The following is a 15,645-nucleotide window of genomic DNA, read 5'->3' as shown; positions in this document are numbered from 1 at the left end:
CTTCTCTTTCTACTTCAGCCACCTTTCTCACTGCCTTCTTCAGCACCCATTCAGGATAACCTCGTTCACGGAATCGTGATATCATGCATTTTTGTTCTATCAGAAACCCCTCATTGTCGCTACAATTCCTCTTAGCCCTGAGCAGTTCCCCATAGGGGATGCTCCATTTCAACGGTTCAGGGTGTGCACTCAGAGCATGCAGGAGACTGTTCCCCGACGTCTCTTTTCTATGAAGTACAGAGATAAGTCTTCCTTCAACTACTCTTATTTCAGTATACAAAAATTCTACGTGGGATCTGCTTATAGTATGGGTCAACTGTATATTATATTCATTTCTATTGAGTTTCTCAATTAATTTAACTGCTTCCTCTTCAGTGCCACACCATACTAAAAACAGATCATCAATGTACCTGATCCATGTTTGTACCTTCGCAAAGTCTGCCATCAGTGTCTCATCATTCCTTAATTTTTCTTCCCACTTTCCTACAAAGAGATTCGCGAAACTAGGCGCGAAGGCCGAACCCATAGCTGCCCCACGGGTCTGTTTGTAAATTTCCCCATCGAACATGAAAATGTTATTTTTTAAACATAGTTTCATCATTTGCATTAACATGGCAGTGTGTTCTCGAAAGCCTATTTCTCTCTTTTTGAGGTAGTGGTACCTGGCTTCTATTCCTTGTGTGTGGTCTATAATAGTGTACAGGGCACTCACATCCACGGTAATTAATAGAGAGCCTTCAACCCATACAATATTTTCAAGATTCTTTAGAAATGCTGTTGTATCTTTCGTATAAGAAGTTAGTTGACAAACAAATTCTCTTAAGAAATGATCGACATATTTAGAAAGGTTTTCATTGATGCTACCTATGGAGGAAATAATAGGTCTCCCAGGTGGTTCTTGTGGATCTTTGTGAACCTTCGGTAGAAGGTAAAAAATGGGGAGTTTTGGATATTCCTTCTTTAAAAAACGAAATTCTTGCCATGAAAGTAATCCCCCATTGTGCCACTCAGTGAGGTATTCCCATGTTTCAATAATACTTTTGTTATACTCATTCATGTTGCTGGTACAATATAATAATCCACCTTGCAGTTGAAACAATGCTTCCTTTATATATGGTTCTCTACCCCACAAGACGATGTTCCCACCCTTGTCGGAGAGTCTCAAAATCACATTTTTATCATTAGCCAAGGAAAAAATAAAATCCATTTCACCCTTGGTCAAGTTGCTGTTACCTCCCCTTTGTTTAGGACATGTGTGTTTGAGTTTAGTCAGTTCTCTGGTTACTACCTCGTGAAAGGTGTCGATTGCATCGTGTGGGAGGGTAGGATAAAACACTGATTTAGGTTTAAAGGAAGTGTTGGCCGCCCTATCTATTCTTGTTTCTCTGACACCCACCACATCCGAGTCCAATACACTATCGCAGGTTACATCTCCTAGCGAGTAGACCGTTTGTAATAAGTCAACATCCCCAACTGTAAGTTCTGGTACACTATTAATCTCATCTTGATTAATTATAGGTTTCTTTTTGACTAATGAATGAAATTTAGACAGTTTCAATTTCCTAATAAATTTAAAAATATCCACCCTTGTGTCTGCATAATCAAAAAGTTCGGTTGGGCAAAATGTGAGTCCTAAACACAGGGTTTCTTTTTCTTTAAAAGTCAATGTTCTTGAAGAAAGATTTATTATAGTTTTATTTACCGTTTCTTCATCCATCTTTATTTTTGTTTTCTGTAAACCCCACGTTTGGTTCCCACTGGTTTTTTGTTGTTTTTTTCTTCTCCTCTGCTGGAGCTTGAGTCGTCTCTGTCGCGATCTCCCCTGCCTCTTGCTCTTCCCCTTGGACGTCCTCGAGTTGGATTCCGTTTGAATTCCGATTGATGAGTTGTATCCACTTCTTTTTTCCTCCTTGTCCTTAAAACCCGGAATTCCTGTAAACAATTCGCCGGTTTCTTAGAGATATCAATCACTAATGCTGTACTTGTTGATTGTATGGAGGTGTCAGTCTCCGATCCGCTTGTTAGGGTGGCTAAATTGTGGTCACTTTCACTTGGAGTTTGGTTCACAGTGATGGAGGTGGTGTCCTGTTGATTATACAAGTAATCATACTTGGGACTATAAGTCAGGATCCGTCCACTCTCATAATCTCCGCAATCGCGGTGCAATTTCCTTTGTTTACGATATTTAATGTCATCTTCATGCTTTTTTAATCTATTTTTCATTTCTTCTTTGAACTTTTTGATGATCTCCTGGTCATTGCATTTCCCGAATTCTTCATCCATGTCTTTCAATTGTTGCAAGATAACGTCACGATCTTCCCATGCATATTTAATAAGTATGTCTAGCATATTTTTTGAACTCCTGGCAGAATTCAGTGACCAATCATCTAACATTTTCGGGTTTAATGATTCATGAGATGGGGTAATGTAGATTCTTAGGCCCCTTGGCACCATTTCTTTGTCCACGTAGTCCTGCAACGATGTTGCCTCCCACCACTTAGAGCTTTCTTGTTTTTTAAGTCTTTCATATTTGCGCAATTGTTCGTTCAGGGGATCATTAGTAGGTTTGCCTTGTTTGATTATATTTGAACCGCCTTTTCCTGGAGCTCTGGCAAAAAGTGACGCTGCCTCGCGTCTTCTCTCCCCTTCTTCATCCATACTGCTATGGTAATCACTGCCTGTGAAGTTTAAATGACTTGTTCTGTCCGCATTTACCACTGTTTACTCTGCGTTTGGTCTTTTGAGAAAAAATTGCGGTGCTCAGTTCCGCTTTGTCCACATGTAATTAGAATCACAGATTCTTAATGTCTATACTCGCTATTGCCCCACTTAGTGAGTGGTTCCTGATGCCGTAATTTCAAACACTCCAGGGAGGTGTACTAGACATTCAGGAAATTGTTTCACAAGTCCATCGTGGGATAATGGGTATTACGTATCGTACTCCACAGTCTTCAATTCCCGTCTAGATTCCGCCTTATCCGTGTCAGCCCCTCACTCGTCGGCACCTGAACTCCGCCTAACAACGCCCCCGCACTCCTGCAAGGTGTCATGAATCACGCTGCTCATGACTTTACTCATGACTATTCAGACTCATTTTACTACACATGCCCTCTAGACACATGTAGTATTCCCCTCATTAAAACCCACCCCTGTCCCGTGCACCCCGCACGCTTCTTAGTCAGTGTGGTAGGGTGTATGATACTTTTTATGCTTCAAGCCTTTTCACTTTTATTATGTCCAACCATGCCTTCAACGGTTCTTTTAATATGAGTATTACTTTGGTCTTGTAGCCTGATTTCATAGTGTACCTTTTATTTCAGGGGTTTTGGACAATTGCGCTAGTTTTAAATTGTGACCTTGTGCTTGAAGGTCTAGTCTTTCTCTCCCCGCATCCCTCACACGCACCTTTTTGGTGCGCATCCAAGGAGAAATGAAGTCTCCGTCTTCACGCACGTTCCTGTGCGTAGCAGGGAGCGGCTGGGTGCGGTCCGGTATTTAAACCGCACCCCGCCTTCTGGAAGGCGCTTTGCCTTCGGTTTTCTTCCGGCGAAGGTCGCGTCTAGTGGCGTCTCTGCTGAGAACTCACCTGATGGCATTCCGGCTTCGTCAGGACTTCACTGCTGCTCATCTTCAAGGTGGTTCTTCCCTGCACACCGGAATAAGAATCCTGAAAGACTAAAGTTGGAAAGCTAAGTACTTTTGAATATTTAAAGGCGCCCTTCGCAAGAAAGGTCGACAATAATTTTTGGGAACTCTAAAAGACTTGCAGAAAGGATGCAAGGAAGAGACTTTGGACATTCTTGATTAATGTTGAATATTGTATTTCAGATCTTTTGGTTACCGTGAAAAGTGTTTGTGTGCTGTGAATAATCTTGATTTCTAGACTAAGAGTGAATATAGCTTTTGATCCTAAATGAAAGATATGTGAAGAAAGACGTCTAGGTTATTGTATTGTTAGGTCTGTGTTATCTTTTATCAGTCACAAGAAAAGACAAGAACCCCCAGGACAAAGAATCTAGAAGTAATATACAAGTAAGTGATAGGTGCTAGTGTGAGAAGTTGCGAAAACACTTTTAAAGATCAAAAGTAATCCTTCCTTTTATTTCTTAGCTAAACAACAACCACCTGACATTACAAGCTGACTGCCTATCCTAAGAGGACGTCTGACGACTTCCTTATCGCAACTACCCAAAGAAATACTGGACGAAAGCCAACACTACGCTGATCGCAGGTAGGAGAATATCCGAAAACCCTGAATGACTTTGGTTTCAAGAACAGCCAGATAGAATAGTAAAAAACTTTAAAGATAGTTAGGAGAATCCCTGTTTGCTTAGGTTATTAAAGTCCTTTGTGCTTGTTGCTTCGCAGGTCGACAGCAAGAACAAAACCCTACACCGCAACGTCCAGTACCGGCCCTCCTCCCTAATCCCTAGTTTAAACCTTGCTGTAAATAAATAGAATCAGTAAGATTTAGTTAGCGGTTTGGGAAGTTGGTCCCTTGCGTCTCTGCGAAATCATCTGCGTCATCCAAGAGGGCTTCATTCACGGACAAGGTAAGGGACGACGTGGACAGGTTTGACAGAAGGCAAAGCCCACGTTGATAATTTCGCCCAGACGCAATGGATCAAGTTACCCTGCAGGAGTTAGCCGCAGTGTTAGATGTAATTAGACAAGATAATGCTGCTTTACGCAGAGACTTGTCCTCTCTTCAAGACTCTGTTCAACAGAAGTCGGTTCTGCAACCAGCCACTTTCATGGGTCCGTCCTCCAGTTCAGGTCCTCAAACACAAATTCAAGTTGTAACTCCGGTTCCAACCCCTTTAGCCCCACCAGAGAGATTTTATGGGGATTGTAACAAATTCTCTGTATTCCTACAACAATGTCATTTACACTTTATTGCAAAAACCTCAGCCTTTCCTGATGACTCCTCCAGAGTAGCGTTTATGTTATCCTACATGGGTGGAGACGCTGCTCTTTGGTCAGTTCCTTTAGTGGAAAACGATGATCGGATTTTGTACAACTTTAAAGACTTCGAAAGAGCTTTGAAAAAGATGTTTGCAAAACATCTTTTTGTTCAGTCAGCTGACAATGAGCTTTTAGGTTTAAAACAAGGATCATCGGATTTATTACATTATATTTCAACCTTTAACCGTTTGGTTTTGGAAGCAGGATGGCCTTACGACAAGAGAGTCTCAATCTTCTACAGAGGATTGAAAGACGAGTTAAAGGATATGGTAACGCAGATTTTAGAACCTCCCGAAGATATAAGTGATTTCATTGATCTAGTGGTTAAGTTGAACCATCGTATTTCTGAGAGAAAGGGAGAAAGAGGGAGGCCTGAGCATAAGTTAGTTTTCCTCAAAGAAAGATCAGTTTCTAACCGTGAAATGAGCTCAAAATCTGATTCAGTAGAACCAATGCAAATAGGTTCTATCCGTGGTCCTTTATCAAAGGAGGAAAAAGAAAAGAGACGGCGTTTAAATCAGTGCCTGTATTGTGGGAAGACAGGACACTTTGTAAAGGAATGCCCCACACGACCAAATAAGTTCAAGACCAAATCCTCTGATTTAGCAACCACACAAGAAAAGACGGAAAACTAGAGAACTCGGTAAAAGCAGAGGTCAGTTTATCGAGTTTATTCTCTAGTTTGGCCTCAACTCTCCCTCCCATAGGTTGTAGACACTTCTCCATTCTGGTAGAACTTCGAGGGTTGCTCCCTGACTCTCCCACTAGAAAAGTAGAAGCCATAATTGATTCAGGAGCAACCGGAAATTTTATTGATTCTCATTTCTTCCTCCAGTTAGGTTTTCAGTCTTTATTTAAGGACCACCCTGAAACCGTTAGGGCTGTAGATGGCAAGGAACTGACTTCCGGCCCAGTAAATAGACAGACGGAGATATTGGAAATGGATTGTTCTCCTATACATAGAGAGAAGATTCAATTGGACATTATTGACGCTCCCCAATTTAAAATGATACTAGGAATCCCTTGGTTGGTAAAACACAACCCACTCATAGATTGGGTAACCAAGACGATAACTTTCAGATCTTCTACTTGTACAGACCATTGTTTCCTTCTTAAGAGATCCAAGGAAATGATTCAAGGTTTTGACTTTGGGATAGAGTCACCTAATATTCTAATTTTGGATGGGGTTCCTTCTGTCTATAATGATTTATCTGACGTGTTTGACAAAAAGAAAGCTAACACCCTCCCACCACATAGAGATTTTGACTGCAGGATTGATTTATTGCCTGGAGCAACCTTACCCTGCAGCAGGATATATGCCCTTACTGAGACTGAAAATGTTCATCTGAGAGAATGCTTAGATGAATACCTTGCCAACGGATTCATTAGACACTCTAAATCCCCAGTTTCATCAGCTCTTTTTTTCATTCCAAAGAAGGGAGGGGAGCTGCGCACGTGCATCGATTATAGAGCTTTAAACAATGTTACCATTAAGAATAGGTACCCCCTACCTTTAATTCCAACACTTTTGGACCAAATTAAGAAGGCTAAGATCTATACTAAACTGGACTTGCGAGGAGCTTATCATTTAGTCAGGGTAAGAAAAGGAGACGAATGGAAGACAGCATTCCGTACAAAGTTTGGTCTCTTTGAATACCAAGTGATGCCATTTGGTCTATGTAATGCTCCTGCCGCCTTCCAGTTTTTTATAAATGAAGTTTTACATGAGTTCATTGACATCTGTTGTGTAGTTTATATAGATGATATCCTCATCTATTCTAATTCTGAAGAAGAACATGTTCAACAGGTGCGCGCCATTCTTCAAAAACTACTTTTAAACTCTCTCTTTGTGAAATTGGAAAAAAGTCTGTTTCATGTCTCTAAGGTGGACTTTCTGGGCTATATTATCAGTCCAGATGGAATCGAAATGGACCCAAAAAAGGTAGAAGCTGTAACAACCTGGCCTAGCCCCACTTCTGTGAAACAAATTCAAAGTTTCCTTGGATTTGCGAATTTCTATCGCAGATTTATTCAAGACTTTTCTCAAATTATTACACCCATTACCAAGTTATTGAGAAAAGGGGCGAAATTTTTATGGTCTCCGGCTGCTGATGAAGCTTTCCAGAAGTTAAAAAAGAGGTTTACTATGGCCCCAATTTTATGTCATCCAGACCCCAGTCAACCCTTTATAGTAGAAGCAGATGCATCTCAATTTGCCTTGGGCGGAATCCTTTCACAACGAAATTCTGATACCGGCCAAATGCATCCTATTGCTTACTATTCAAGAAAATTGTCAGAAGCTGAACAAAACTATGCAATTGCCGATAAGGAGTTATTGGCAATAAAAGCTGTGTTTGAAGAATGGCGTCACTACCTGTTAGGGGCTCGTCATCCGGTAACTATTTACACAGACCACAGGAATCTTCAAGCTTTAAGATCGGTAAAAGCTTTATCTGCTAGGCAATTACGTTGGTCTATGTTCTTCAATGATTACAATTTCGTAATTACCTATCGTCCTGGAAAAGAGAACCTAAAAGCGGATGCTTTATCTAGAATTGGTGACAAGGGCCCAGATCAACCTGAAAAAAAAATCCCGTAATCCCTACTTCTTGTTTTCAGGGGAGTTTATCTGTGTGTGACATTATTAATGACATCAAGGAAGCTTTAAGAGAAAAGGATTCTGAACAATGGAAGAAAGATCATCCTTTTCTTCAAGAGAAAGACAGTTTGATGATGGTCCATGATTTAATTTTTGTTCCTAATGAAAGGATTCGAAAGTCCATAATTCATCTTCATCATGATACAATGTTGTCGGCTCACCCTAGCATTTTGAAAACCATGGACCTAATTAAAAGGAGCTTTTGGTGGCCTTCAATGTCTAAAGACATTCAACAATTTGTAGAAACTTGCAGTATTTGTATTCAGCACAAGACTTCTCATCAAGCCCCTAGTGGATTGTTAATGCCACTACCAATTCCACCTCAACCCTGGCATACCATATCGTTGGATTTTATTGTCGAACTACCTGAAACCAAGAAGGGATTCAATACTATTTTGACAGTAGTAGATCAGTTCACACGAATGGCCCATTTTATTCCATTAAAAAAGCTTCCTACAGCCTTGGAACTCGCTCAGTTAATCATGACCCATGTGATAAGACTACATGGAATTCCCTCGGTGGTGATCTCAGACCGAGGTTCCCAATTTATTTCTAAAGTTTGGCGAAATCTGAGTGCTTTGTTACATATGGAGGTTCGTTTATCTTCTAGTTACCATCCCCAAACAGATGGTTTAACTGAACGAACCAATCAAACTATTGAACAATATCTTCGTTGTATGTTACCTAATGTTTCCGAAGAATGGTCTGATCTTTTAAGTCCCTTAGAATTTGCCTACAATAACTCTGAACATTCTTCCATAAAGATGTCTCCATTCTTTTGTAATTTCGGGTTTCATCCAAAAAGTATCCCTAAAGATTCTAGCAACAATGAGTCTGTACCTGCAGTTTCTGACTATGTTTCTAAGGTGTTCTCCATTCAGGAAGAGGCTAAATTCAACTTGGCGAAAGCTAAGGAATCTCAAAAAGAGGCCAAGGATAAACATCGAACTGAGCAACCTCAATATGAAACTGGAGATAAGGTATGGTTGAGTACAAAGAATCTGAAGTTGAAAGGAAACAGGAAATTTAATCCAAAGTTTATTGGACCCTTTCCTATTGAAAAAGTGATTAACCCAGTTTGTGTAAGGTTAATTCTTCCTCGCAAGTATTTGATACACCCTGTCTTCCATGTCTCTCTGGTTAAGCCATTCCATTCTCAAACTCGTACTCCTAGATCTCCAGCTTCCATCATTATTGAGGGTCATCCTGAGTTTGAAGTTAAGTCGATCCTTGATTCAAAAAGAGTTAGGGGAAGGCTGTTTTACCTCATAGATTGGAAAGGCTATGGCCCTGAGGAAAGATCGTGGGAACCCTTAGAACATCTCAAAAATGCTCCCAGAATGGTCCGGTCTTTTCATTTGAGATATCCTGATAAACCGAAGCCCATTACATCGGTTCTTGGGGGGATCTTGAGGAGGGAGTACTGTCATGAATCACGCTGCTCATGACTTTACTCATGACTATTCAGACTCATTTTCCTACACATGCCCTCTAGACACATGTAGTATTCCCCTCATTAAAACCCACCCCTGTCGACACATGTAGTATTCCCCTCATTAAAACCCACCCCTGTCCCGTGCACCCCGCACGCTTCTTAGTCAGTGTGGTAGGGTGTATGATACTTTTTATGCTTCAAGCCTTTTCACTTGTATTATGTCCAACCATGCCTTCAACGGTTCTTTTAATATGAGTATTACTTTGGTCTTGTAGCCTGATTTCATAGTGTACCTTTTATTTCAGGGGTTTTGGACAATTGCGCTAGTTTTAAATTGTGACCTTGTGCTTGAAGGTCTAGTCTTTCTCTCCCCGCATCCCTCACACGCACCTTTTTGGTGCGCATCCAAGGAGAAATGAAGTCTCCGTCTTCACGCACGTTCCTGTGCGTAGCAGGGAGCGGCTGGGTGCGGTCCGGTATTTAAACCGCACCCCGCCTTCTGGAAGGCGCTTTGCCTTCGGTTTTCTTCCGGCGAAGGTCGCGTTTAGTGGCGGCTCTGCTGAGAACTCACCTGATGGCATTCCGGCTTCGTCAGGACTTCACTGCTGCTCATCTTCAAGGTGGTTCTTCCCTGCACACCGGAATAAGAATCCTGAAAGACTAAAGTTGGAAAGCTAAGTACTTTTGAATATTTAAAGGCGCCCTTCGCAAGAAAGGTCGACAATAATTTTTGGGAACTCTAAAAGACTTGCAGAAAGGATGCAAGGAAGAGACTTTGGACATTCTTGATTAATGTTGAATATTGTATTTCAGATCTTTTGGTTACCGTGAAAAGTGTTTGTGTGCTGTGAATAATCTTGATTTCTAGACTAAGAGTGAATATAGCTTTTGATCCTAAATGAAAGATATGTGAAGAAAGACGTCTAGGTTATTGTATTGTTAGGTCTGTGTTATCTTTTATCAGTCACAAGAAAAGACAAGAACCCCCAGGACAAAGAATCTAGAAGTAATATACAAGTAAGTGATAGGTACTAGTGTGAGAAGTTGCGAAAACACTTTTAAAGATCAAAAGTAATCCTTCCTTTTATTTCTTAGCTAAACAACAACCACCTGACATTACAAGCTGACTGCCTATCCTAAGAGGACGTCTGACGACTTCCTTATCGCAACTACCCAAAGAAATACTGGACGAAAGCCAACACTACGCTGATCGCAGGTAGGAGAATATCCGAAAACCCTGAATGACTTTGGTTTCAAGAACAGCTAGATAGAATAGTAAAAAACTTTAAAGATAGTTAGGAGAATCCCTGTTTGCTTAGGTTATTAAAGTCCTTTGTGCTTGTTGCTTCGCAGGTCGACAGCAAGAACAAAACCCTACACCGCAACGTCCAGTACCGGCCCTCCTCCCTAATCCCTAGTTTAAACCTTGCTGTAAATAAATAGAATCAGTAAGATTTAGTTAGCGGTTTGGGAAGTTGGTCCCTTGCGTCTCTGCGAAATCATCTGCGTCATCCAAGAGGGCTTCATTCACGGACAAGGTAAGGGACGACGTGGACAGGTTTGACACAAGGGCTCCGTTCGGGAGCAACAGATGAAAACAGAGGAGGGCTTACCTACGGGGTCTAGGCGTCACCTTCAATCCCGGTTTTCTTGTGTAGGCAATCCAATGTTCTCTCGTAATGAATACATCAAACAAACAAAGGCGAGTATAGACATTAAGAATCTGTGATTCTAATTACATGTAGACAAAGCGGAACTGAGCACCACAATTTTTTCTCAAAAGACCAAACGCAGAGTAAACTGTGGTAAATGCGGACAGAACAAGTCATTTAAACTTCACAGGCATTGATTACCATAGCAGTATGGATGAAGAAGAGGAGAGAAGACGCGAGGCAGCGTCACTTTTTGCCAGAGCTCCAGGAAAAGGCGGTTCAAATATAATCAAACAAGGCAAACCTACTAATGATCCCCTGAACGAACAATTGCGCAAATATGAAAGACTTAAAAAACAAGAAAGCTCTAAGTGGTGGGAGGCAACATCGTTGCAGGACTACGTGGACAAAGAAATGGTGCCAAGGGGCCTAAGAATCTACATTACCCCGTCTCATGAATCATTAAACCCGAAAATGTTAGATGATTGGTCACTGAATTCTGCCAGGAGTTCAAAAAATATGCTAGACATACTTATTAAATATGCATGGGAAGATCGTGACGTTATCTTGCAACAATTGAAAGACATGGATGAAGAATTCGGGAAATGCAATGACCAGGAGATCATCAAAAAGTTCAAAGAAGAACTGAAAAATAGATTAAAAAAGCATGAAGATGACATTAAATATCGTAAACAAAGGAAATTGCACCGCGATTGCGGAGATTATGAGAGTGGACGGATCCTGACTTATAGTCCCAAGTATGATTACTTGTATAATCAACAGGACACCACCTCCATCACTGTGAACCAAACTCCAAGTGAAAGTGACCACAATTTAGCCACCCTAACAAGCGGATCGGAGACTGACACCTCCATACAATCAACAAGTACAGCATTAGTGATTGATATCTCTAAGAAACCGGCGAATTTTTTACAGGAATTCCGGGTTTTAAGGACACGGAGGAAAAAAGAAGTGGATACAACTCATCAATCGGAATTCAAACGGAATCCAACTCGAGGACGTCCAAGGGGAAGAGCAAGAGGCAGGGGAGATCGCGACAGAGACGACTCAAGCTCCAGCAGAGGAGAAGAAAAAAACAACAAAAAACCAGTGGGAACCAAACATGGGGTTTACAGAAAACAAAAATAAAGATGGATGAAGAAACGGTAAATAAAACTATAATAAATCTTTCTTCAAGAACATTGACTTTTAAAGAAAAAGAAACCCTGTGTTTAGGACTCACATTTTGCCCAACCGAACTTTTTGATTATGCAGACACAAGGGTGGATATTTTTTAATTTATTAGGAAATTGAAACTGTCTAAATTTCATTCATTAGTCAAAAAGAAACCTATAATTAATCAAGATGAGATTAATAGTGTACCAGAAATTACAGTTGGGGATGTTGACTTATTACAAACGGTCTACTCGCTAGGAGATGTAACCTGCGATAGTGTATTGGACTCGGATGTGGTGGGTGTCAGAGAAACAAGAATAGATAGGGCGGCCAACACTTCCTTTAAACCTAAATCAGTGTTTTATCCTACCCTCCCACACGATGCAATCGACACCTTTCACGAGGTAGTAACCAGAGAACTGACTAAACTCAAACACACATGTCCTAAACAAAGGGGAGGTAACAGCAACTTGACCAAGGGTGAAATGGATTTTATTTTTTCCTTGGCTAATGATAAAAATGTGATTTTGAGACCCTCCGACAAGGGTGGGAACATCGTCTTGTGGGGTAGAGAACCATATATAAAGGAAGCATTGTTTCAACTGCAAGGTGGATTATTCTATTGTACCAGCAACATGAATGAGTATAACAAAAGTATTATTGAAACATGGGAATACCTCACTGAGTGGCACAATGGGGGAACACTTTCATGGCAAGAATTTCGTTTTTTAAAGAAGGAATATCCAAAACTCCCCATTTTTTACCTTCTACCGAAGGTTCACAAAGATCCACAAGAACCACCTGGGAGACCTATTATTTCCTCCATAGGTAGCATCAATGAAAACCTTTCTAAATATGTCGATCATTTTTTAAGAGAATTTGTATGTCAACTAACTTCTCATACGAAAGATACAACAGCATTTCTAAAGAATCTTGAAAATATTGTATGGGTTGAAGGCTCTCTATTAATTACCATGGATGTGAGTGCCCTGTACACTATTATAGACCACACACAAGGAATGGAAGCCAGTTACCACTACCTCAAAAAGAGAGAAATAGGCTTTCGAGAACACACTGCCATGTTAATGCAAATGATGAAACTATGTTTAAAAAATAACATTTTCATGTTCGATGGGGAAATTTACAAACAGACCCGTGGGGCAGCTATGGGTTCGGCCTTCGCGCCTAGTTTCGCGAATCTCTTTGTAGGAAAGTGGGAAGAAGAATTAAGGAATGATGAGACACTGATGGCAGACTTTGCGAAGGTACAAACATGGATCAGGTACATTATTGATCTGTTTTTAGTATGGTGTGGCACTGAAGAGGAAGCAGTTAAATTCATTGAGAAACTCAATAGAAATGAATATAATATACAGTTGACCCATACTATAAGCAGATCCCACGTAGAATTTTTGGATACTGAAATAAGAGTAGTTGAAGGAAGACTTATCTCTGTACTTCATAGAAAAGAGACGTCGGGGAACAGTCTCCTGCATGCTCTGAGTGCACACCCTGAACCGTTGAAATGGAGCATCCCCTATGGGGAACTGCTCAGGGCTAAGAGGAATTGTAGCGACAATGAGGGGTTTCTGATAGAACAAGAATGCATGATATCACGATTCCGTGAACGAGGTTATCCTGAATGGGTGCTGAAGAAGGCAGTGAGAAAGGTGGCTGAAGTAGAAAGAGAAGAAACGCTCACCCCTAAACCTGATAAAGACAATATCATGGAACCAACTAGAATTATAACAACATATCATGAAAGATCACAACAAGTTCTTAAAATTGTTGTAGATAACTGGAATATTCTCCAGTCTGACAACACTATAGGACCTGAGTTACCTGATAGACCCCTAATTACGTATAGAAGGGGAAGAAACTTAAGGGACATTTTGGTGAGAGGTGATATATCAGACACTAAAAAACAGCACATACAGGGCCTCAAAGGATTCTATCCCTGCGGATATTGTGTTGCCTGCAAATCCAGTTACATGGTTAAAGAAGTTAGTATTCCAGGACAAAAAGAACCACATAAAATCAAACAATTCCTTACGTGCAATACAAGTTTTGTTATATACGTATTGGAATGTCCATGCGACATGAGATACGTGGGCAGCACAACCTGCATGGCTAAGAAACGCATACAGGAACATCGTAGAGCAATAGCTAATGTTGATACACGATACCCTGTTGCTAGACATTTTCAGCAATTCCACCAATCTAATACCTCGCTACTTAGATATTTTGCAGTGGAACAGGTCAACGTGGGCAAAAGAGGAGGCAATCGGGTACTAGCACTCCGGAAAAAAGAATCCAAATGGATTATGGAGCTAGAAAGCAGATATCCCGGGGGGCACAACCTAGATGAGGAGCTTGCAACCCATTTGTATGAAGAATAAGTTTAACCTGTGAACATGACATTGAAGATTTTTGTTCTGAACTGTATATATAAGATGATTGCTTATAGTAGTATGATATTATTTTAATGCATATTTTAAATGTGTGTTTATTTTCAGGAGAAAAGGAAGGGAGACACCGGAAATTACAATTTTTCCTTAGCACTGCACATCTTCCCTACCCTTTTCTTTGGCGAATGAATTTGCACTTCACTTGATTAAGATAAGAAAAGTCACTTTTCACTGTTTTTTGTTAGACATTATCCAGGTTTTCAATTGTTTTATTTTTATTGAGAGTCCTGATGCTTGCGCAGTAATAACATACACAGGGGATATAGCACAAAAATATATGGAGGATTACATCAAGGGAAGAAACATAATAGTTATGTGATTGATCTGTGTAAGGTATTAATTAATGAAAATATGGGCACTAGACCTCATGAAATGTTGAATTAGAAATACCTCATATATTTCACAGATCTAATGATGATCGGTAGAAATGGGTTAGGGCACTAGACCTTGTAAACATGATGTGTATAATACAAAATATTGTAAAGGAAACCCATCACACAAACAAGTGGGCACATTGTTGTTACCATTGTTGATCAATTCTGCCTTCCCAGTTCAAACATTCAAATGTTAGAAGAAAAAGAGAGGCACTTACGTTTTTATAATTTTATAATTATAAAATTATAGTTTAAGTTTTGGTAAGTTGCCTTATAAAGTGACAAGTATAATTAGTTCACTAGTTATAAATGGCGGATCCTTTTACATCCAGCAAAAGTAATACTCGACGGATTGTACCTCCTCTATGTCTAGTTGATTTGATTTTGTTCCCTTGTCTATGTTTATTTATTTAAACAAGCGTAATGTGATGTTTGGGAACGTGTGATCAAGACACACTTTGGTGTCGAAACGCGTAGCGTTATTTGAGAAATAAATAAGTAATTTGAGCATCGCTATTGCTGAGTGCGCGTGTTGCTTTGAAGCACCCTGTGGAAAATTAATGAACTATACGGCCGGGTTCGCCGTAGTACGCGCCACCTGACTTTGGGAGTACGGTTCTCAGAAGGACCCTTTGTTTGTTTGATGTATGTATATGTATATGTATATATATATATATATCAAAGCTCCACTTACACCTGCCAGACGCACTCCTAGGCTGGTGCCTGCTCGCCGGGGGTGCACCCGACCTTAATATCAGCTCGACAGTCCCTCCCCGCAAATTCCGGGAATTAGGTAGCAGCACTCCGGGGTAAATTCACAGTTAGGTTTTATTATTCAAAACGCGCTTTCGGCACTCGGCCTTCGTCAGTGTTCAAAGCAACAGTACAGCGCAAAGTCTCAATGCTTTTAAAATCA

This window comes from Lissotriton helveticus, chromosome 1_2, assembly GCF_964261635.1.
Source record: "Lissotriton helveticus chromosome 1_2, aLisHel1.1, whole genome shotgun sequence".
Lineage (NCBI taxonomy): Eukaryota > Metazoa > Chordata > Amphibia > Caudata > Salamandridae > Lissotriton > Lissotriton helveticus.
Note: the sequence above shows the minus strand (reverse complement) of the source record.